This window comes from Pelophylax lessonae (assembly GCF_965119305.1).
Source record: "Pelophylax lessonae genome assembly, chromosome: 10".
Classification (NCBI taxonomy): domain Eukaryota; kingdom Metazoa; phylum Chordata; class Amphibia; order Anura; family Ranidae; genus Pelophylax; species Pelophylax lessonae.
Window position 1 is genome coordinate 73,881,154 of NC_138777.1, and position 21,738 is coordinate 73,902,891.

At 44.9% G+C, this 21,738-nt stretch overlaps 1 protein-coding gene across 3 annotated transcripts in view; it reads right to left on the reverse strand.

The window, feature by feature from the left end:
• The window catches only part of DAGLA (diacylglycerol lipase alpha), a 121,044-nt gene that overhangs the window by 68,725 nt on the left and 30,581 nt on the right, over positions 1-21,738 (reverse strand). Inside the window, exon 2 of one of the 3 annotated variants that reach the window (XM_082270118.1) lies at positions 15,622-15,718. The exons of the other annotated variants lie outside the window; for them this stretch is intronic. The gene's annotated coding sequence lies outside the window, so the exon portion shown is untranslated. The remainder of the gene's footprint in view (positions 1-15,621; positions 15,719-21,738) is intronic. 3 annotated transcript variants of the gene reach the window in all.

Below are 21,738 nucleotides of genomic sequence, written 5' to 3' on the forward strand. Positions count from 1 at the left end.
AGATAGATAGATAGATAGATAGATAGATAGATAGATAGATAGATAGAATAAGTGCCACTGCAAGCCATCGGAGCCGAGCGCCAGAACCAGTCATCACCAGTTAGGCCAGACACTGCTTGATGACCTATTTTAGGCCTGGTTCACAGAGTCTGTACTGATTGACTATATAATAATGTTCAAAAGTGAACCAAAGTCCCTAAATTCAGCAATGAAATTCAAGTGAGGTAGAAATTTAATAATTGAATACCGTGATAATACCGTATACCGTGGCAAAACCTTAATCAATTAATCTGATACCGTCACAAGCCTAGTCGTAAGACAAATTAAATTACACCTTGTTAAATAACTAAGTAATCACTAGCATATCATGAACCAAAACGTTTCCCTCACTGTGGAGACATTTCTTCTGGCTTCCTGTTTCTCTTCGACAGGAAAGGAAAAAAAATAGAGTTAACTATTCCGCACTTTCTTCTAACCAAAATAAAAGGATATGGCTTAAGTTACACTTTATTTATTTATTACTGAAGCAACTAATGCAGCCATTCTCAACCAGGGTTCCATGGAGCTCTAGGGTTCCTTGAGCTGTGGCTGGCTGACCTACCATCTGCCTGTATACTTTTACATCCAATACCACCTGACAAAGCCAGCAGCAGGACACTGATGATCTTTTTAGAGTCCCTCTAACTAACACGGCAAGGGTTGCATTGTTCCCAGTGACAAATAATGTAAGGGGTCATTTTTGCCAATAACCCTCAAATAATTTGATATAGTAAAGTGGGGTACACACTAGTAGAAAATCTGCCGAAAATTCCCGTCCGAGGTAAAATCGTACGATTTTCGCCTAGTGTGTACACAACTTTCAGCAGCCGATGCCGACAACGAAAAAAAAACGGAGGGACAAACACCAAAATTTTTATCGTCCGTCCCCAGATGACCAATTTTCATTTAATGTGTAGGCAGTATGTCCGTGAAAAACCGTGCATGATCAGAAGTTGCTGACAACCTGGAAGTCTAGGAACAAATGTCCCAAAAAAAAAAAAAAAATCGGACGAGACATTTCATGAACATTTATGCACTTTCAACTAAAAACGGTTAAGAACGCTGATCAAAAGAGAGAAAAATCGGAGGATATTTCGTCCGATTTTCGTCAAGTGTGTACGAGCCTTAAGGGTACTCTGAGACCTGAAAATTACTTTAGGGCTTTCCCTGGAGTAAAAAAAGTAGACAACCGCAGAACTAATTCTTACTCATAACTCTAGTTTAGGCTCCTAACAGAATATTTACTTTGAGCTCTGTTATTAACCATGAACAAACATGGGCTGTTAACCCGGATTGTTGTAATGTAATATTTACATTGCCAGAAGACAAGATCTGTATATAAATTTCACTACAACTATTGTCTTTATTTTTAGCATTACAGTACAAAGCTAGAAACCTGGAACCTATCCAACGCTTTTTTCTTGTTTTGGATAGAGTCGTGAAGTCGCTGAACTGCACAATATGGCCTGACGTATGTGGAGACCCCTCCAAATCAATGAGTTCAAGTGCTTTCAGGGAAAAATACCGGTAATCCTACAGAAAAGTAATTTTAAAGAATTGTGTGCTTCCAACCTTGTAGCAAATGTTTGGAGAAGGCACTTTTCTGTTCCAGAATGACTGCGTCACTGTGCCATAAGCAGGGCCGCTGATAGGGGGGGACCACTAGCCCTCTTGTAGGGGGCCCGAGCACACAGGGGGGCCCACAGAGGGAGGGGGATTAGTGATGGATAACAAATACAGAAATCTTCCTCCAGCACCTGAATCTGATCTGTCCCTCTCCCTGCTATCAGCTTTTATCTGCTGAGAAAGAGACAGACGTCTCTCACTAATCCCCCTCCCTGTGTGGGCCCCCCTCCCAGCACTGGCTCTAATGTTATCTCTGCTCAGGAGTTTATTTGTAAATTGTAACTTTGTTTCTCTCTCTCTGTCTCTCTGATCACTGAGCTCCAACTGCCCAGCCTGTATATTTTTCTCATCTCATCTTCATTTTTATTCAACATTGTTTTTTTTTTCTAGATTTAGCAGGAATTATGTGAGTTATGTTATATTTGTGTCTGCTAATAGTGATTTTGTTGTTTTTTTAGCTAAATATATCTTTAATATTTTCTTGGGGGGGGCCCTGCCAGGTAGTCAGTACGGGGCCCCGCGATTTCTAACAGCAGCCCTGGCCATAAGCCAGCATTCAATAAGTTGGGTATAGAGGAACTCAATTGGCCTGCACAGAGCCCTGAGCTCAGCTCTATTAATCAGGACTTTGTTTCATCCCAAAGGTGACTGTGAGACAGGCCTCCTCATTCAACATCAGTACCTGACCTCATAAAAGGTGCTTTTGGCTGAATGGGATCAAATTGCCATACCAAAATCTTATCAAAAACCTTCCCAAAAAGGTGAAGGATTTTTTATCAGAAAAGAGGGTGGAGGGGAACCTCACACCCATGGTTTTGGAATGAGAGGTCTAACAATTCTTATAGGTGTAAAGGTCTGGCATCAACAAACATTTGGCCATATAGTGTATTTCCGACCCTTCCTGTCCAGACAGAGTGGTCACCAAGGCAGGAAGTGTAATTTAAATCTCTAAAATCAGGTCATTCAACTTACTCCACCTATTATTAGTTATATCTTACTATTTGTATGATTCTACAGTTATTTTACTTTTTGAAGAATTCAGAATGAGGAAGCAAGTAGATAACGGTTGACTTAGCCCACTGGTGCCCACCCATCATAGAAATATTAGTTCTGGGTAGACAGGCCTTTATGAAGAGGTTTGTTAGTGTAATCATGGAGTTATGAGCGCTTTCTAATCAGAAAAATGCTTTCACTAACAAAAGGAAAAACCCAATAAGTAAATCTGCCCATTTTCTAGGAGGAAATTAATCTTTCAGAAAGACATGAGCAGACCCTTGCAGGATTCTTGGTTCATGATTCAACTTTTTTTTAGGCAAGACAAAACACTTAAAGCAGACCCTCACTTCCTAGACTCACATTACCTCCCTTAACTCCGACCCCAATACACAATATAAAAAAAAAAAAAAAAAAGAAAAAAATATTTTTCCATTTGTTTACTTTTTTTATTTTTTGTTGGGCCCGGCACCCATTCTTACCTAAGTGAGAATGATATATCTCTGCTCCAGAGGACCCATTGGATATCCTCATCATATATTTTGGGAGGCAGCAATATCAGGGGCACACAGGGGTTTATTTAGTACTGTAAAACTAGACAGTGCAAAATCTGGTGCAGCTGTGCATAGTAGCCAATCAGCTTCTAAATTTCAGCTTGTTCTTAAACTTTAACAAAAAAAAAAAAAAAAAAAAATACGGAAGCCGATTGGTTTCTATACAGATCTGTTCCCCGCCGTCTCTATGGTCTAGGAGGTTGGAAGTGACATTATGACATCACTTACGGTTAGGCAGATGTAAAACACTGTCTTTTCTTTTTTTAAAAACACTTGATCAATGTTTTTTTTTTTTTTTTATATATTGGTCTCATGCTTCCCAGGGTACAGGAGAGATCTGGGGTCTTACAGACCCCAGATGTCTCCATAAAGAGAACCTGTCATCTCTTATTTCTTTCACAAGGGATGTTTACATTTCTTGTGATAGGAACAAAAAAGTGATAAAAAAAAAAATAAAAAATAAAAATAAAGGGACAGTGTAAGTGTAAAAAAATAAAAATTAAATAATTATTATTTTTTTATTTTTTTTCTTTTCTTAAAGTGCCTCCATCCCTCCGTGCTCACACGCAGAAGCAAATACATACATTATGGCTGCTGAATATAATCGCCGAATCGATGCATCGCGATGCGACCCTTCGCGATTCTGCATCGATTCGGGGTGACTGCAAAATCGATTAGCTTGACGTCACTTCCGGGGTGGGCGGCGCTGGCGCGTGATGTGAGTGGCGGGGGCGGCAGGGCTTGAGAACACGGAGCTCCTCATGGGAGAGGAGAGGAGGAGAGCAGAGTAGTAAGTAGCCTTATGCTGGGTGCAGGGGGGTATTTATAAATTAGTAGTAGTGATAAGGATCAATACCTTGCTGGGAGTAAGGGCTCTTTCACACGGGCGTTCCGTATGTCCGTTTTTCATCCCATCCGTTTGCGGATGAAAAACGGACATAATGTATCTCTATGTAAATACGGATGTCATCGGATGATCATCCTCTGACATCCGTTTTTTGTCAGTTCAGTTCAGTTCAGTTTTTTTGAACGGAGGAGAACCCTATTTTTTCTTCCTTTCAAAAAATGGAACTGAAGCAAAAACGGATGTCAGTGGTGTCATCCGCAGACATCCGTATTTACATAGACATGCATTATGTCAGTTTTTCATCCGCAAACGGATGGGATGAAAAACGGACATACGGACCGGATGACACAAGTGTCATTCGTGTCCGTTACAAAAAAAAAAGGACCTGATCGGGCAAAAAAAAAAGGAACGCCCGTGTGAAAGAGCCCTAAGGCTTCTTTCACACGGTCCGCCTCCGCAGGCGGATCCGTGTTGCTCAGCGGGGATCGATCCGCGATCCCCGCTGAGCCAGGCGGATGACAGCTCCGTCTCCGCTTGCAGAGCGGAGAGGGAGGTGTCTCAGCACCCGCTGCCCTCTATGGGGGATCGGAGGAGAGCGGACCGCTTGTCCGCTCTCATCAGATCCGCTCCGCTCCGATTACTGAACGGATGGAAAAATAGGGTTTCCATCCGTCCAGATTTCAGCACAGGATCGGATGCGGATGGCAGCGGGTGTCAGCGGAGGTGACCTCCGCTGACACCCGCTGCCCCATAGAGCTGCATGGAGGATCCGATCAGATCCGCCTAAAAAACTGACAGGCGGATCTGTTTGGACCGCCCGTGTGAAAGAGCCCTAAGAGGGATATGTGTATTTGTAGATTCTTGCAGTGGATTAGTATGAGGAGTTGAGGAGTAGTAGTGAGTAGTACTTTGCTGGGAGCAGGAGGAGAAGGGACCGTGCAGGATCACAGATACTCTGCTGTCAGGGTGAGGCATAAGGTGCGGGACTTCCCTGCTTTTCCTCCTCATCGCATCTGCTGGCTGGTGTGCCTCCTTCTCCTCTATACATACAGCTTTTATTCCCGGCAAACATGGGGCTGGGGGTGGCTAAAAGCCCTCGTAGGCATTAGGAAAATGACATCACCACCGCTTCTGCTCTCAGCTGCAAAAACCCCATATCAGGAACCATCACCCCCAAATCACTCCTCCTTCTTATCACTGACAGGTGCCCCCCCCTCCCCTCCTTCTCCTCCCCCACAAACCTGTGACTTCCTCCTTGCACCACCTGCATTGCTGTGAATGTCCTGGCAGGGGTGTCCTGGCTGTCACACAATTCTGGTGTCAACTTTCATTGTTTGGGTGGGACTGATTGTCTGCAATACACCTAGTATTACTTGAAGCCCCCCTGGGGTTTGTTTGGTCATGTGACTGCTTATAAAAACTACCATAGCATAAAGCAATCTGGAAAAGAGCACATAGAAGTCCTGCCCATTGACATATCCCTGTCACTTGTCATTTCCATTCGCAGAAGCCTGTAAATTAAAATCCAGTGGTATCACACATAATGAGGTGTTAAGAGGCTTAGGAACTGATCAGGGAAAGTGAGAGGAAGAAGCAGGTAGATAAGTCCAGAGAATTGGAATATGAGGCTCATTACAGCCCTTTAGGAAATAATTTGAAGTAAGCTGACATATCCTGTACTAGAATTATGTTCATATCATACAATTAGTACTGGGGAAAATAGCAGCAGCACTATCCCATACTAAAGGAGAGCAGAGCCTGCAGAGCAACCCGACCCACGGACTGCCGTCCCCCCCAATGGACTGGCCGAGGAGGCCCTGCTTTCCACCTGTACCGTGCACACTGCACTGCACGAGTCCGAGCTCCAAATGCCGACATGAGGCTCATCAACCGGGACCTGTCCGCGTCCGAGCCCTACTCTATATACCTACCGGCTACCGCTACTTCACCCACAACTGACTGCAGCTCTGCTTCCTGGTAAGTCGGGGCACTACAGGGCCCAGCATTACTCCTTACCAGGGCCTGTTATACTACAACTAGGGGGACTACAGAGCCCAGCATTCCTCCTTACCAGAGCCTGCTATAGTACAACTAGGGGGACTACAGAGCCCAGCATTCCTCCTTACCAGAGCCTGCTATAGTACAACTAGGGGGACTACAGAGCCCAGCATTCCTCCTTACCAGAGCCTGCTATAGTACAACTAGGGGGACTACAGAGCCCAGCATTCCTCCTTACCAGAGCCTGCTATAGTACAACTAGGGGGAATACAGAGCCCAGCATTCCTCCTTACCAGGGCCTACGGTACTACAACTAGCATCAGGTAACTCTTCTAACCTGATGTGGCCTGCTCTAAAGGGGGATCTATGAGGGGACCTGCTCTACTAAAGGGGGATCTATGGGGGGACCTGCTCTACTAAAGGGGGATCTCTGGGGATGCTGGCCTGCTCTAAAGGGGGATATATGGCGACCCTGCACTAAAGGGGATCTATTCCATAGATCCCCCTTTAGAGCAGGGTCCCCATAGATCCCCCTTTAGAGCTCAGTTCCCCTGGATCCCCTTTAGGGCAGGCCCAGGCTCCCCATAGATCTCCTTTAGAGCAGGGTCCCCATAGATTCCCCTTTAGAGAAGGGTCCCCATAGATCCCCTTTAGAGCAGGGTCCCCATAGATCCCCCTTTAGAAAAGGGTCCCGATAGTAATCGTGATGCATCGTGATGCATCGCGGAATCGAATCGTATCGAATCGCGACCCTAATAATCGCAATCGCATCGAATCGTGAGGTAAGGGAAGATGCGCAGCCCTAACATACATAGGTGGCACACACATATGTAAACGGTGTTTGCATCACACATGTGAGGTATTGTCGCAAACGTTACACCAAGAGCAATAATTCTAGCACATGACTTCCCATGCAACTCTAAACTGGTAACCAGTACGTTTTTTTAAAGCGTAGCCTATGGAGATTTTAAAATATTGTAGCTTTTCACCATTTCACGAGCACGTGCAATTTTAGAGCTTGACATATTAGGCATCTATTTTCTCTGCCTAATACCTTCTTTTGTAGATTTTACAAAGAAATTGTGTTATATATTGTGAGGGTTTTTTTTGCATTAAAATTCATTCAAATATACTGTACCCCAAAAAATTGCATTTGAAAAACCGCAAATACCCTGTGACTTAAAACATTGCAACAACCACCATTTTATTCTCTATGGCCGTTCTTAAAAAAAATATATATAATGTTTGAAGGTTCCAAGTAATCTTTGCTGATTTGCTTATTTTTACTTGTAAACAAAAAGTGTCAGAATAGGCCTGGTCTTCTGGTACAATTATTTTTATTGTAATAAGTATAACATCTTGACAAACTTTCATCAACGCAGGGGTATAGCTCAGTAAACATAACAATCAGGTAACTTTTATAGGAACTAGCTGTCTACGGGGCGACCTAAAGGGATAACCCAAAGGTCAATATAAATCACCAGGTTTCAAGGGATAACTAACTAGTGCCCAAGATGCGTGCACTGGTTTACAGTGAAGGGTATTGCGTGCACTGGTCTATTGGATGGAATTTACAATCACTTTATTCGTTACTCTATCTTAATCTGGCATTTCCACAATTCAGTGCAGAGCCGTTCTCTGCTCACAGCTGACAGCTGTCAAAAAAAAAGCAGCAGCAAAGTTTATTACAACATTGCTAAGTGTAGAGATAAAATGAAACATTGTATTATTTGGTTCTTTTAGATCAAAAGAATAAACTTCTGTCTGCAAATGAGGTCAGTTTAACCACTTAAAGGAGTTGTAAAGTCAGAAGGTTTTTTATCTTAATGCATTCTATGCATTAGGTTAAAAAACCTTCTGGGTGTAGCAGCCCCCCCAGCACCCCCTAATACTTACCTGAGGTCCATCTCTATCCAGCGATGTCCACGAGTCACTCGGCCATCTCTCTCCTGATTGGCTGAGACACAGCCGCTGCGCCATTGGCTCCCGTGGCTGTCAATCAAAGTCAGTTTGCGAATCAGGAGAGAGAGGGGATGGGGCTGAATGGCAGCTCTATGTCTGAATGGACACACGGAGCTGCAGCTCGGCTCGGATGCCCCAACAGCAAGCTGCTTGCTGTGGGGGCACTTGACAGGAGGGAGGGGCCAAGAGCAGCAACGAGGGACCTGAGAAGAGGAGGATCCATGCCATCCTGTGCAAAACCAACTGCACAGAGGAGGGAAGTATAACATTATTGTATAGGATTTATTTAGCACAGACAGTTTATGCAGCGCTTTATAACTTGAGGGTAGAAAGTACACTTTAATACAGTAGGAATCCGTTTCTTTTTTTTCAAAAAAACGAGACTTACAATCACTTTAACCCCTTCCCCTGCACAAACCGACGTAGACCTACGTGCTCCCGCACCCACTTGGCAGCGGGGAACCCGATGCACGGGGCAGGCAGCTCCGATTGCCGCCTGACACCCGCAATCGTTCCCCGCTGAGAGAGAAGAACAGTCGGCTGTTGTAAACACAGCTGATCGTTCTTCTCTCTGGAATGATCATAGAGCCCCTGTGATCCTTTTATATAGGATCACAGGTCTGTATGATCATTTCACAAGCCACGCCCCCCACAGTTAGAATCACTCCCCTAGGCTCACGTTTAACCCCTTGATCACCCACAATGTTAACCCCTTCCCTGCCAGTGTCATTATTACAGTAACAGTGCATATTTTTAGCACTGATTACTGTAGTAATGTCACCGGTCCCCCCAAAAATGTCAGTTAGGGGTCCGATCTGTCAGCCCCAATGTCGCAGTCCCACTAAAAATCGCAGATCGCCGCCATTACTAGTAAAAGAAAAAAACAATAAAAATGACATAAATCTTTCCCGTAGTTAGTAGACGAGATACCTTTTGTGCAAACCAATCAAAATATGCTTATTGCGATTTTTTTTTACCAAAAATATGTAACAGAAAACAAATTGGCCTAAAATGTTAAAAAAATTTGATTTTTAATTTTTTTTTGAGAATGTTATATAGCAGAATGTGAAAAAAATGGATTTTTGTAAAATCTTACCGTAAAATCCTTTTCTCTTAGCTCATCGACAGACGTAGTCCTCGGTGATACACCACCTTCGGGTTATGTTACCTCCGCAGGAGCAGGACTAGACAGGAAATTAAAAAGCTCTGGCCACACCCTAGGGGCAGTCCCAGAGGGTATATCCTCTCTCTCTCTGCCTCAGCAAATCAGTTATGTGAAAAAAGCAGTGCTTAGAGAATTTAACCCAACCCAACTCCAAAACAGAGGGGCGGGGACTACGTCTGTCGATGAGCTAAGAGAAAAGGATTTTACGGTAAGATTTTACAAAAATCCATTTTTCTCTATCGCTCATTGACAGACGTAGTCCTCGGTGATACACCACCTTCGGGACGTCCCAGAGCAGTATCACGACTGAGGGGTGGGAAAATGGAAATCAAATCCCAATCTAGAAGGCCCAACCGGTGCCAACTAGAAGTTTACAATGCTCATCCTTAATGATGAGACTCAACAAAAAAAAATTTTTCAAACAGAAAAAAACCCTCGAGGTAGACCACCGGTCTCCTCAAATTGCAGCCTGCAAAACCTTGCGGCCAAATGAGGCATCCGCCGATGCCGTCACATCAATTTTATAGAATTTAGTAAAGGTATGTACCGACGACCAAGTGGCCGCCTTACATACCTGGACCACTGACGCCTGATGGCGAAAGGCCCAGGAAGTACTGAGCGCTCGAGTGGAGTGCGCCCTAACAGGGAACGGAGGACTCTGACCCTTAATAGAATAAGCCTGTACCACCGTTTGTCTAATCCATTTGGCAATGGTCGCGGCAGATGCAGGCAAACCCTTTCTGGGGCCATCCGTGATCACAAAAAGTGAATCCGTCTTCCGGAATGATTCCGTAGCTTTCAGGTACACCCTGATTGCCCGAACCACATCCAAGGAATGCAACGCATGTTCCCGATGATGCTTGGGCTGAGGACACAAGGAAGGTAGTACAATATCTTCATTCAGATGAAAATCTGAAACCACCTTAGGAAGAAAAGATGGCTTAGGATGAAGTACTACCTTATCCCTATGAATGACTAGGTATGGAGACTGGCATGATAATGCAGCCAGTTCTGACACCCTGCGAGCAGAAGTAATAGCCACCAAGAAGACCACCTTCTGGGATAAAGTAAGCAAGGGAATCTCCCTGATGTTTTCAAAGGGAGGTTTCTGTAGAACCGACAAAACCAAATTAAGATCCCAGGGCGGTAAGGGCGCGCGGACTGGAGGAGCCAGGTGCCGCACCCCCTGGATGAAATTCCGCACCAAGGATTTGGTAGCTAAAGGTTTCTGAAAGAAGATTGCTAATGCTGAAACTTGACCCTTGATGGTGCTCAAGGCTAGCTTCTGCTCAACCCCTTGTTGCAAAAAGGCCAATATTCGAGACACCGAATAGGTACGTGGAGGAAATCCTAAAGATTCGCACCACGCAATATAAGTCTTCCATGTGTGATAATAGACTTTGCTGGAAGTCGCTTTCCTTGCTTTAATAAGGGTAGGAATGACAGAAGTAGACAAACCTCTGTCCTTCAGTACTTGGGTCTCAATGGCCAGGCCATTAAAACCAGCGACTGTAAAGCACGAAGGTAAATAGGTCCTTGAGACTACAGACACTCCCTGAGACGAAGTTCCCACGGAACGTCTGCGACTAACCTGTCCAAGTCGGCCAGGCCGGCTTGAAGAGGCCAGCCTAGAATTTCTAGGACCACTGGCGCTGATTGGATCTGAACCAGGCGTCCCTAGAGGTATCTGGCCCCGACCATCCGAGAAAGTCTGGTCGTTTTCTGTTCCCACACATTTATCAGATACCTGATAGTTATCAGGCAAGGTGATCTTTTCTGGTTGAACCTCAGGGACCGAAGTCACCCGACTAGAGGCTACTTGGCCTATCTGGTCAATCAGATCCGATTCCTGTGAGGTATCGGGACTAATCTTAGGAAAAGGTAAAGGAAAAGATCTATACAGGGAACGGTAACTACCGCTTCCTGTACTTAAATGTTGGAAGGGAAGAATCGCACCGGTAGTAGTGGTTGATGCTCGATCTAATGTCCTGAATACCGGTGAAAACGTCCCCCCACCCTGAAATTGGGTGGGGGCGCACCTTCAGGCTGTGTACTCCTTTACTTCGGGTTTGGCTGGGTTGGTCCTCTGTTTGTCCGACCAGCCCTTCTTGAACCCTCCTGGAGGAGTCTTGCCTTTCCCGGAAGTACCAGCCGGGCGTCCTTTATGGGCGGTAAAGAAAGGTCCTCGCTTGTTGCGAGGTTCCTTAGCTTTTGCAGCCTGTGGCAAAAAAGTACTCTTGCCCCCGGTGGCATCCTTAATGATTTCATCTAGGTTGGCTCCAAATAGACGATTCCCCTGGAAAGGGAGATTGGTCAAAGTCTTTTTGGAACCTAGGTCAGCTGACCAGCATTTTAACCACAGCACACGTCTGAGGATCACTGCTAACTTAGATGCATGCCCTAACAAGGGAGTAGTGTCCAAGGCTGCGTCACAGATAAACCGTAGCCCTTGTATAATCTGTTCTATCAAATCAGATGTCTCCTGGGGAATATCTTTTCCCCTAAGATCTTGGCGTACCATCTTCGCCCATTCTGTAAGTGTCTGGGAAACTAGACCAATAACAATTACTGGTCTAAATGCTGACCCTATCAGAGAAAAGATAGTGCGGGACTCCGCTTCTATCTTTCGATCCACCGGATCCTTAAAGGACGAAGTGTCCTCCACTGGAATAACCGTGGCTTTATTCAGCCTGGAAATAGGCGGATCCACGACTGGTGGTACCGTCCATTTCTTAATGATGGATTCCTCAAACGGATAGCGTCTAGCAATACGCTTGGAAATAGTAAAGGTACGTTTAGAATGTTCCCATTCTCCTTTAATCTGATTTCCAAAACATTTAGGTACAGGAAAAGCCTTCGCCGTCTTGATGGGCTTATTAGTCCCAAAAGGCCTCTCTGTTTCAGTTGCCTCTGCCGGTAAAGCCTCAAGTTTTAAGGTTTCTTGCACTGCCACAACTAGTGCGTCCACCAATGCTTCTTCCTGAATTATAGCAGGAGAAGAAGCGTCCTCTTCACTGTCTGAGGGGGCTTTACCTGGGATAGCAGCCCTTGCAGAGGAACCTGCAACTGCAGTGACCATCTCTGAATCAGAGTCAGAGGTGTCAGATGGTATAGGGGTAGGCGGGAGTCGCTTCCTTGACCCCCGTCCCTGACAGGCCGCCTCCACCCGAGCCACCATAGACTCCAAAATTGCTGTAAATGACTCTATACTCTGTACACCGGCGGGTCCCGAGGCCCCCTCGAGGGAAACAGGTGGGGGAATCTGTGTGGCAGGGTCCATAATAACTCCAGTTACTTCCTGGATGATATAATTCAAAGTAAAGAAAAAACTTTTTTTTTTTTTTTTTTTTGACCCTCAGCGCCACAAAAAACCCCTTAGTGTTACCTGCTAGGGATCCCTATCGATCGAGAGAGAGAGAGAGATAGACCCCCAGGCTCACCACTTGATGTTCAGAGTTGAACTGCAACAGCTTACAGCGCTGTCTTAGACAAACAGGAAGTCTTTTGGCTGGCTGCCCAGGAAGAAAGGAGGCGGCTCCGCCCCTCTGTACGCCTTCCGGCGCCTCCCCCAAGCTCCACGAGGTGTAGAATCACCTAAAACATGGCCGCCCCCATGCTGGAGACACGAGGCTACGCCAAAATGGCGGCTCGTGCGATCCAGCAAAAAAAATGGCGGCGGCCTGTGCTGACTAGCGGTGTGCTGCAGGCACACAACACTCTCTCTGCCTGGGGATCTGGCGTGTTAGGCGGTACCGGCCCTGGCGGACCGCATGGCCGTTCGGGAGGCCTGCTATTAGCTGGAGATCTGACTTGGAAGGCAGTCTACATGTCCATGGCTTCTGACTGGTAGGTAGCTTATACTTAACCCATAAGATTCCCAGAATGCCACAGATTACATCTTTAAAACATGTATACAATAGATTGTTAGCTCCCAAACCAAGCCTCCTGGCTTTTGCACACATAAAATCACACTCAAAGTAGGAGGATTTGTGACATGTTATAGGATAGAAAGAAACTCTTTCTTACCATACAGAGAGGGGCCCGCGTTCACCACAAAACCCGTCAGGGAAAACAGGGGGAACATACTACTCACCATACCGGAACCAGGCGGGCACCAACTCCTGACAGTACCCCTCTCCACCGGGGCGGGAGGGCTGTCGACCGATACAGACGCCGTGACTCATGGTCTTTGGCGTTTCAGCGAGACGTTTAACTCGCGGGTTCAGTCCTTTAATGGGACTTTGTCGCGGCCGACTCAGCGCGGAGCTATGGCCTGCACGCGCTCGTAGGCTGAACTGGGGTGACCACCAGATCTCAACATCCAGCCCGTCGCCCAGTTCAGCTTTCTTGCTTGAAGATCTCACAGGAACACTGGAGAAAAAAAGCTGTCCAAAAATCCTTTTAGAAAAAAATTTCTTGCCAGGACCTAAGATCCCAGCAAGGTATCTAGGTCCTTACTCCTAACTAGAGAGAAAATAACTGATTTGCTGAGGCAGAGAGAGAGAGGATATACCCTCTGGGACTGCCCCTAGGGTGTGGCCAGAGCTTTTTCATTTCCTGTCTAGTCCTGCTCCTGCGGAGGTAACATAACCCGAAGGTGGTGTATCACCGAGGACTACGTCTGTCGATGAGCGCTAGAGAAATATTGTTTTTTTTTCCAGAATTGTCGCTTTATTTTTGTTTATAGCGCAAAAAATAAATATCGTACAGATCAAATACCACCAAAAGAAAGCTCTCTGTGACATCAATTTTATTTGGGTACAGCATCGCACGACTGCGCAATTGTCCGTTAAAATAACGCAGTGCTGAATCGCAAAATAGGGCGTGGTCATTAAGGGGGCAAATCCTTCCGGTCTTAAAGTGGTTAAAGACTAAGGCCTTTTTCTGACATTTGTTGCTTACAAGTTATAATCAGTATTTTATGCTAGAAAATTACTTGGAACCCCCAAACATTATATATATATATATATATTTTTTTTAGCAGAGACCCTAGAGAATAAAATAGCAGTCGTTGCAAAATTTTATGTCACACTGTATTTGTGCAGCAGTCTTTTCAAAAGCATTTTTTGGGAAAATACACTTCAATGAATAAAAAAAAAAACTGAACAGTAAAGTTAACCCAATTTTTTGTATAATGTGAAAGCTTATGTTACGCTGAGAATTGGGATCTCTATTCTAAGCAAAAAAATTGCGATACTTATTTTATCCAGAATCGTGCAGCTCTAGTGTAGACCCTAACATACCTGCAATAAGCAAGCACTGACAAACCTCAGCGACCATCAGTGGTGCCAACCTCCAGCAGCATTTTTTACTGACAATACATGTGAAATTTACTGGCATATTAAATCGTTTACTGACAGTCTGAAAAAATGACAGAACTCCTATTAAAAACTGATACTAAACAGTATAAACACAATATGGCCTCTTTCACACGGCCGCTCCGTATGTCCGTATATCATCCCATCCGTTTGCGGATGATATACGGACATAATGCTTGTCAATGGGATTGCGGATGTCAGCGGATGACCATCCGCTGAAATCCGATTTGCATCCTTTCAGTTCTGTTCTGTTTTTTGGAACGGAACAAAACCCTAATTTTCTTCCGTTTAAAAAAACGGAACGGATGCAAAATCAGATGTCAGCGGATGACACCCCCCATAGACATACATTATGTCCGTATATCATCCGCAATTGGATGGGATGATATGCGGACATACGGACCGGATGTCACCCATGTCCGTGAAAGAAAAAAAAACGGAGTGGCCGTGTGAAAGAGGCCTATGGAAACACTGACAAGGTTTACACTTAAAAAGTCAACACAACATGACAAACTATCAACTCCTGATTTCTACAGACAGTTGTAAAAAAAAAAATCACAGATTTTTACAAACTGTCAGTCAATTTACTGACGCTTCCAACCCTGTCTACCATGCCTGGAAATCCCTGCAGAAAGTATTCAGCAAAATAAAGCTCATGGATACAATCGTCGGTAGTACAGCCGTAAGGCACTTGTTTTTTCTGGAAGCTTGTGATTGGATAGCCTTGGGTATCCTTTAGGGCACTAGAAGTCTCAGTATGCTAGCACTTGTAGTTCTTCAAAGGCTGGAGGCTGCAAACATCTCAACACTCGATGTATTCAAATCCGTGTCAATTCCAGTCTACATCGCCCATAGTGTTAGCTTCTGACCAGGCCCACTGTAAAAGATCCGTCCAGTACCTGCTACGGCCTCCCATCTGTCCCTCGCTCAGCCCTCGCTCTCGCTCTGCTTCATCTGGACTATTGACTTTCAAATCAATATTGACAGTTTGATCTTTGCTTGGTGAAGCAGGTGTAAATAGGCAAACCGCCCTGACTTCTGCAGCAAGCTTAACCGTTTCCTATCATATTCCTGTTATTTCTATACACTTACTAGAGTAGACTATAGATGTACACTTACACACATCTGCAAGGCGATATGTCTCTGTCGGGGATAATGTCAGAAATACAGCTCATTCCAGCATTATGTGGATAATCTTGGATTAAGTTGGATCACTCTGGGAAACAAAACATATGGTATTTAAGATGAACGGCACTCGCTGTACTGGTACACCAAGAGCGATATATACATGTACTGATCGTTTTATTCCAAGACTGGGTCCCAGGAGCCAGAAAACCAACGCTTCTAAAATAAAAAACTGCAGCTAGTGCCAAGCTTTCCTAAATCTTTACTTATTAAAAGGGAATGTATAGTTTGTATAGATTGTCTTTCTTAACTATAATTAAAATCCGCTTGCAGACCACCTACCGCAGAATTACTGACCAGGTACATGTATGTGACCCAGCACGTCCGGGTAGGGGGCACGCGCACACCCGCCGCCCCAGCTGTGCAGTCATCCGCTGAAGGACAGGCCGATCAGCAGGTTCTAGCCAATGATTTTTGGCCGGAACCCACTGATCAGCTGAGCTCTATGAAACAACATAGAGCTCTCTACAGACAGCAGCGATCAGCCGATTTTGTTCTCCCTGCAAAGCAGGGAGTAAAAACCAGCACCTCACTCAGTAAAAACAGCACACATCGTAAACATGGTTAGGCACAAAGTTAACCCCTTCATAGCCCCCCATTTGTTAACTCCTTTCCAGCAAGTGTCATTAATACAGTAAAAGTGTATAGTATTAGCATGGATCACCGTATTAGTATCACTGGTAATGTAAGTGAGTCAGTTCCACCATCTATGTTTTAATGTTTATCTATTGCCTGATTTTTGGCTTAATGAAATATATTCATTTAGCGGTACCACGGGGTGTTTTTTGTTTTGGATGAGTCGGGTCCCCCCTCCAACATCAGTTATTATGGCGCTTTTCCACTGCATGGAACCGAACGGTTCGGCTCGCTTTTGTGCTTTTCCACTGCTGGTACCGCATGGTACGGTGTAGGAACGGTTCGGTACGGCTTTTCCACTGCATGGAACCGAACGGTATGGCTCTCAAAAACAGTACCACCTCGATTGTGGTTCCAAGAGGTACCATACCCGGTACCATATCCCACAATCCTTTGCATGCAGTCACTACTAGCCACTGATTGGTCAGAGAATCCCACCCATCCCCGTTGTTATCCCACCCACTTAACTTTAGTACTACTTTAGTGGAAAAGCAAACCATACCAAACCGTACCGAACCGTTCCAACACCGTACCATGCGGTACCATGCAGTGGAAAAGCAAACCGGGCCAAGCAGGGCCGAGTAGAGCCGAGCCGGTACTTGCAGTGGAAAAGTGCCATTAGTGTCAGATTGTCCACTGCACTATCACAGTCCCACTTCAAGTTGCTGATAGCCACCATTACTAGTGTCAAAAAAATAAATAAACAAAAATTCCAGTATATATCCCATTATTGGTAGACGCTATACCTTTTACGCAAACTAATTATTATACACGTTGTGCCGGTTCACATTTGTGCGATCACAGAGATCGCATGTAATTCGGAGCGCACTGCTCCTAAAATTACATGCGATGTCTGTGCGGTGCAAATTCAGCCATACAGTTTGTATGGCTGAATTTGCACCGCAATCGCACTAAAACACGCACAGGACCCTTTTTTTAGTCCGCAGCAGAATCTGATCGCATGGTGGTTCACACCAGTGCGATCCGATTCTGTGCAAACTTTCAGATCGCACTGCGATAAAGGGATCTGATCTGTGGGTGTCGTTAACTGTTAATTGACACCCCCAGCGTATCGCATATGGCAGTGTGAACTGCCAGGGGAGCGGATGCGATGCGGGAACACGCTGTAGTGTGCCGAATAGCAAAAAATAGACTGAAAATATTTTTCATTTTTATTAGGAAGTCTGAAATATTACATATGAACATTATGAGATCTTCAGTTCAGCCAGTAAGCGGAGCTTTAGGCCCCTTTCACACATGCTGTCCGTTTTTCATCCATCCGTTGACGGATGAAAAACGGACATCAATGCATCTCTATGTAAAAACGGATGACAACGGATGATCATCAGTTAACATCCGTTTTCATCCACTTCCGTCAATGTCTGTTTTTTTGAACGTATGAATGCTCTATTTTTCATCCGTCAAAAAAACGGATCGGACGAAAAACAGATGACAACGGATGAAAAACAGATAACTGACGAAAAACGGACGAAAAACGGATAACAACTGATGAAAAACGGATGACAACTGATGAAAAACGGATGAAAAATGGATGAAAAACGGATAACAACTGATGAAAAACGGATGACAACTGATGAAAAACAGTCCCACCCATCCATGGCTTAGTTGCAGGCTGAACGAGAGAAATCAACTCATCCCCCCCATCCAAGCTAAACAGAACGGATGGAGGAATCTCCAATGCCAGGCATCGTTTTTAAGCAGACTCAACACCTGTGGCTAGCCTTAAAACATTCATGCTTAAGGTTGAATTTTTTTTAATTTGTGCAGAAAATTCATATGCTACCTAAAGCAGTAGGTTATAAATAACAACCACATTACTCCTGTTCCAATATTGCAAGGAGGCATTATTGGGTTAATACAATAGCACTGCCAGACTGATTGCATCTGATATTATGCAGTCACTGTTCGGCCAACAGTTTTTTTACCAGGCCAAGTTAAAAAGTAATTTTAACATAGTTACATGGTTTAGGTTGCTTAAAGATACTGATCCATCTAGTTCACCCCGAGAGCATGCGTCTCTATGGTTTTCCATATCCCTATACATTGTGTTCGCTAAGAAACACATCTAAAAGTTTTTTGATCTTCTCTAAACAACCAACTGTGGAAGGGGGTTCCACATCCCTTATGCAGTTTAGGATTGAACTGTTTTCTTGTTCTTTTTAGGCTCGGTTCACATTTATGCAATGCGGGAAGGCTGCGAATCCGCAGCCTGTTCCCGCATCGCACACGCACCCCCGGCAGTTCACACTGCCATATGCGATACGCTGGGGGTGTCAATGTAATCTTAACGACACCCCCAGTTTGATCGCATATCGCAGTGCGATCGTGCAGTTCGCACAGGATCGGATCGCACAAGTGTGAACCGCTGTGCGATCCGACACTTATGCAGCAGCAAAAATGCCTCCTGTGCGTGTTTGCTGCGGGTGCGATGCGAATTTAGCCATACAAACTGTATGGCTAAACTCGCACCGCACAGCCGATCGCATGTAATGTCGGAGCAGTGCGCTCTGACATTACATGCGAACCCCGCACACGCAGAAGTGTGAACCGGGGCTGAGAGTCCTAAGATTAATCACTTTACCACCGGAGGATTTTGCTGTCTTCCGTCCAGGCCACTTTTTGCAAATCGGCACTGTGCGACTTTAACTGACAATTGCGCGGTCATGCAACGCCGTACCCAAACTAAATTTACGTCCTTTTTTTCCCACAAACAGAGCTTTCTTTTGGTGGTATTTGATCACCTGTGCGATTTTTACTTTTTGCGCTATAAATAAAAAAAGAGCAACAATTTTGAAAAAATAACAATATTTTTCAAATTTTTTTATATGAAATTCCAACCAAAAAAAATTTAAAAATCAAAATTTTTTATCATTTTAGGCCAATTTGTTTTCTGCTACATATTTTTGGTAAAAAAAAAAAAACGCAATAAGCGTATTTTGATTGGTTTGCGCAAAAGTTATTGCGTTTACTAACTAAGGGAAAGATTTCTGTCATTTTTAATGTTTTTTTATTTAGCGAGTAATGGCGGCGATATGCAATTTTTTTTGTGGGACTGCGACATTGCGGCGGACAGATCGGACCCTTGACTGACATTTTTGACACTTTTGGGGGTACCAGTGACATTACTACAGTAATCAGTGCTATAAATATGCACTGTTACTGTAAAAATGACACTGGCAGGGAAGGGGTTAATTTTTATTGGTGATTAAGGGGTTAATGTATGCCTGGTGCTTACTGACGTGTGTGGGGGGAGGGGACTATGTGACACAAGGACAGCTATACTGAACCCTGCAATCTGACCCTGCCTGTCACTTAGGAGATCCGCCCGCTTTGTTTACACAAACGATCGGGGAAGAGCAGCGGCGATCGCCGCCGCTCCTCCCCTGGCCCGACTCCCGCTGTGACTGCATAAAGTGGGAGCGAGCCTCCGGCAGCGCGCGCGCCGCCGAGAGAGGGGAATGTCTGGCGACGTAGGTCTACATCGCCAGACGTTATCGAGCCACTTTGCCGCAGTAGAGCTCTAGTGAGCAGCGGTAAAGTGGTTAAAAAGTTCTTCCCAATGCTAGAGTCCCCATTTAAATATGTGTATACCGCTATCATATACCATTGCATCGCTTCTTCAGGGAGAATAAGTTCAATGTTTGTAGTCCTTCCTCATAACCGGGATCCTCCAGTCCCCTCATTAGCTTTGTTGCCCTTCTTTGGACTCTCTCCACTTTAAGCACATCACTCCTGAAGACCAAACTGGATGGCATACTTAAGATGTGGCTGAACCAGAGTTTTGTAAAGTGGTAGAATTATAGTTGTATCTCTTTATAGCTGCACACAACTCTCTATTTCAACTAGGTCTTCTTATAAAGACTTTTGTCATGCTGAGTGTTGCTTGCTGAAAATTGCAAAACAAAACCAATATTTTTTTTTTTTTTGGGTTGGAGTTAAAATTAAAAAGAGCTTATATTTACTTGCTTTGTGTAACAATATTGCACAGAGAAGTCCCTTACCTTCTCTTCTGGAAGTCCCTTGCCAGCACGGCCTGCTCCTCACTCCTTTGGATGCCTCCTTAGCAACCCGGGTGTTAAAGAGGCACCTCTGTGCGCATTATGGGCTGTGTGCATCCATAGACACAAACAGTGCTGGTAAGCCACGCCCGCTCCTTCCTCACAGGAGTTTGACTGACAACAGCCGGAGCCTTAGGCTCCCGGGTCTTCTGTGTCTTATTGTGAGAGCAGGAAAAAAGAAGAGCGGTGCAGCAGCTGAGACAGGTAAGTGTTTAGAAAAAGAGAGGGTAGAACAGGTAGGGGGGAGTCTTTTTTTTTTTAAACTTAAAGTGATTGTAAAGTCTCATTTTTTTTCCTATAAAAATAATAAACATGTTATACTTACCTGACCTGTTGCAGTGGATTTGCGCAGAGCAGCTTGGATCCTCCTCTTCGCGGGTCCCTCTTCTGTGATCCTAGCCCCTCCCTCCTGTTAAGTGCCCCCACAGCAAGCAGCTTGCTATGGGGGCACCCAAGCCAAGTCACAGCTTCCTGTGTCCATTCAGACATGGCGCCCTGACCAAGCCCTGCCCCCTTTCTCCCCTGATTGGCTAGCTGACTTTGATTGACAGCAGCGGGAGCCAATGGAGAATATCAGTCGGCTGAGACACTCTCGTACACATTGCTGGACAGAGAGGGACCTCAGGTTAGTATTAGGGGGGAGGGAGGCTGAGGCACACAGAAGGCTTTTTATCCTAATGCATAAAATGGATTAAGATAAAAAAAAAAAACCTTCTTCCTTTACAACTCCTTTAATGCATTGCCTGTATTAAGGTAAAAAAAAAAAAAAAAAAAAAAAAAAAAAAAACACAACGTATAAATGTTTGCTTTTGGGTTTAATACTGCTTTAAAACCTCCAGGCACAAAAGTATAAAGTTTGACTGCCTTTGTTTGGATAGTGATTACCTGCGAGTGGCCATGATTAGCTGCGGGGGCCAGCAGCCTCCCACTGCTTTCAAAGGGGCTGCCTCCCACTCCTAATCACTGGGGTTCCTGCATGTAGAATGTAAACCCTGTTGAGCCCATTCTCAGGTGTGAATGTGGCATAATACTTACCTTTTTCCCCACTTTGGCAGGCTCTCTCCATCAGCCTCCCCTCTAAGGGCCTGCGGATCCTCGCCAAGCAAGCAGATGACAGGTCCTTCTCCGACCTGTCCGAGCCCCACTCTCCTCCATGGGGAAAATGGATGAAAATGGGAAGCCTGTCTCTTTTCATTCAATCTGATCTTCCAGTCAATCTGATCTTCCAGACAGATGGAAAATAGGGTTACCATCCGCCTGGATTTCACAGTCAGGATCGGATCAGATAGCAGGACATGTCACCACTGACATCCGCTGTTCCATAGGAGTGTATGGA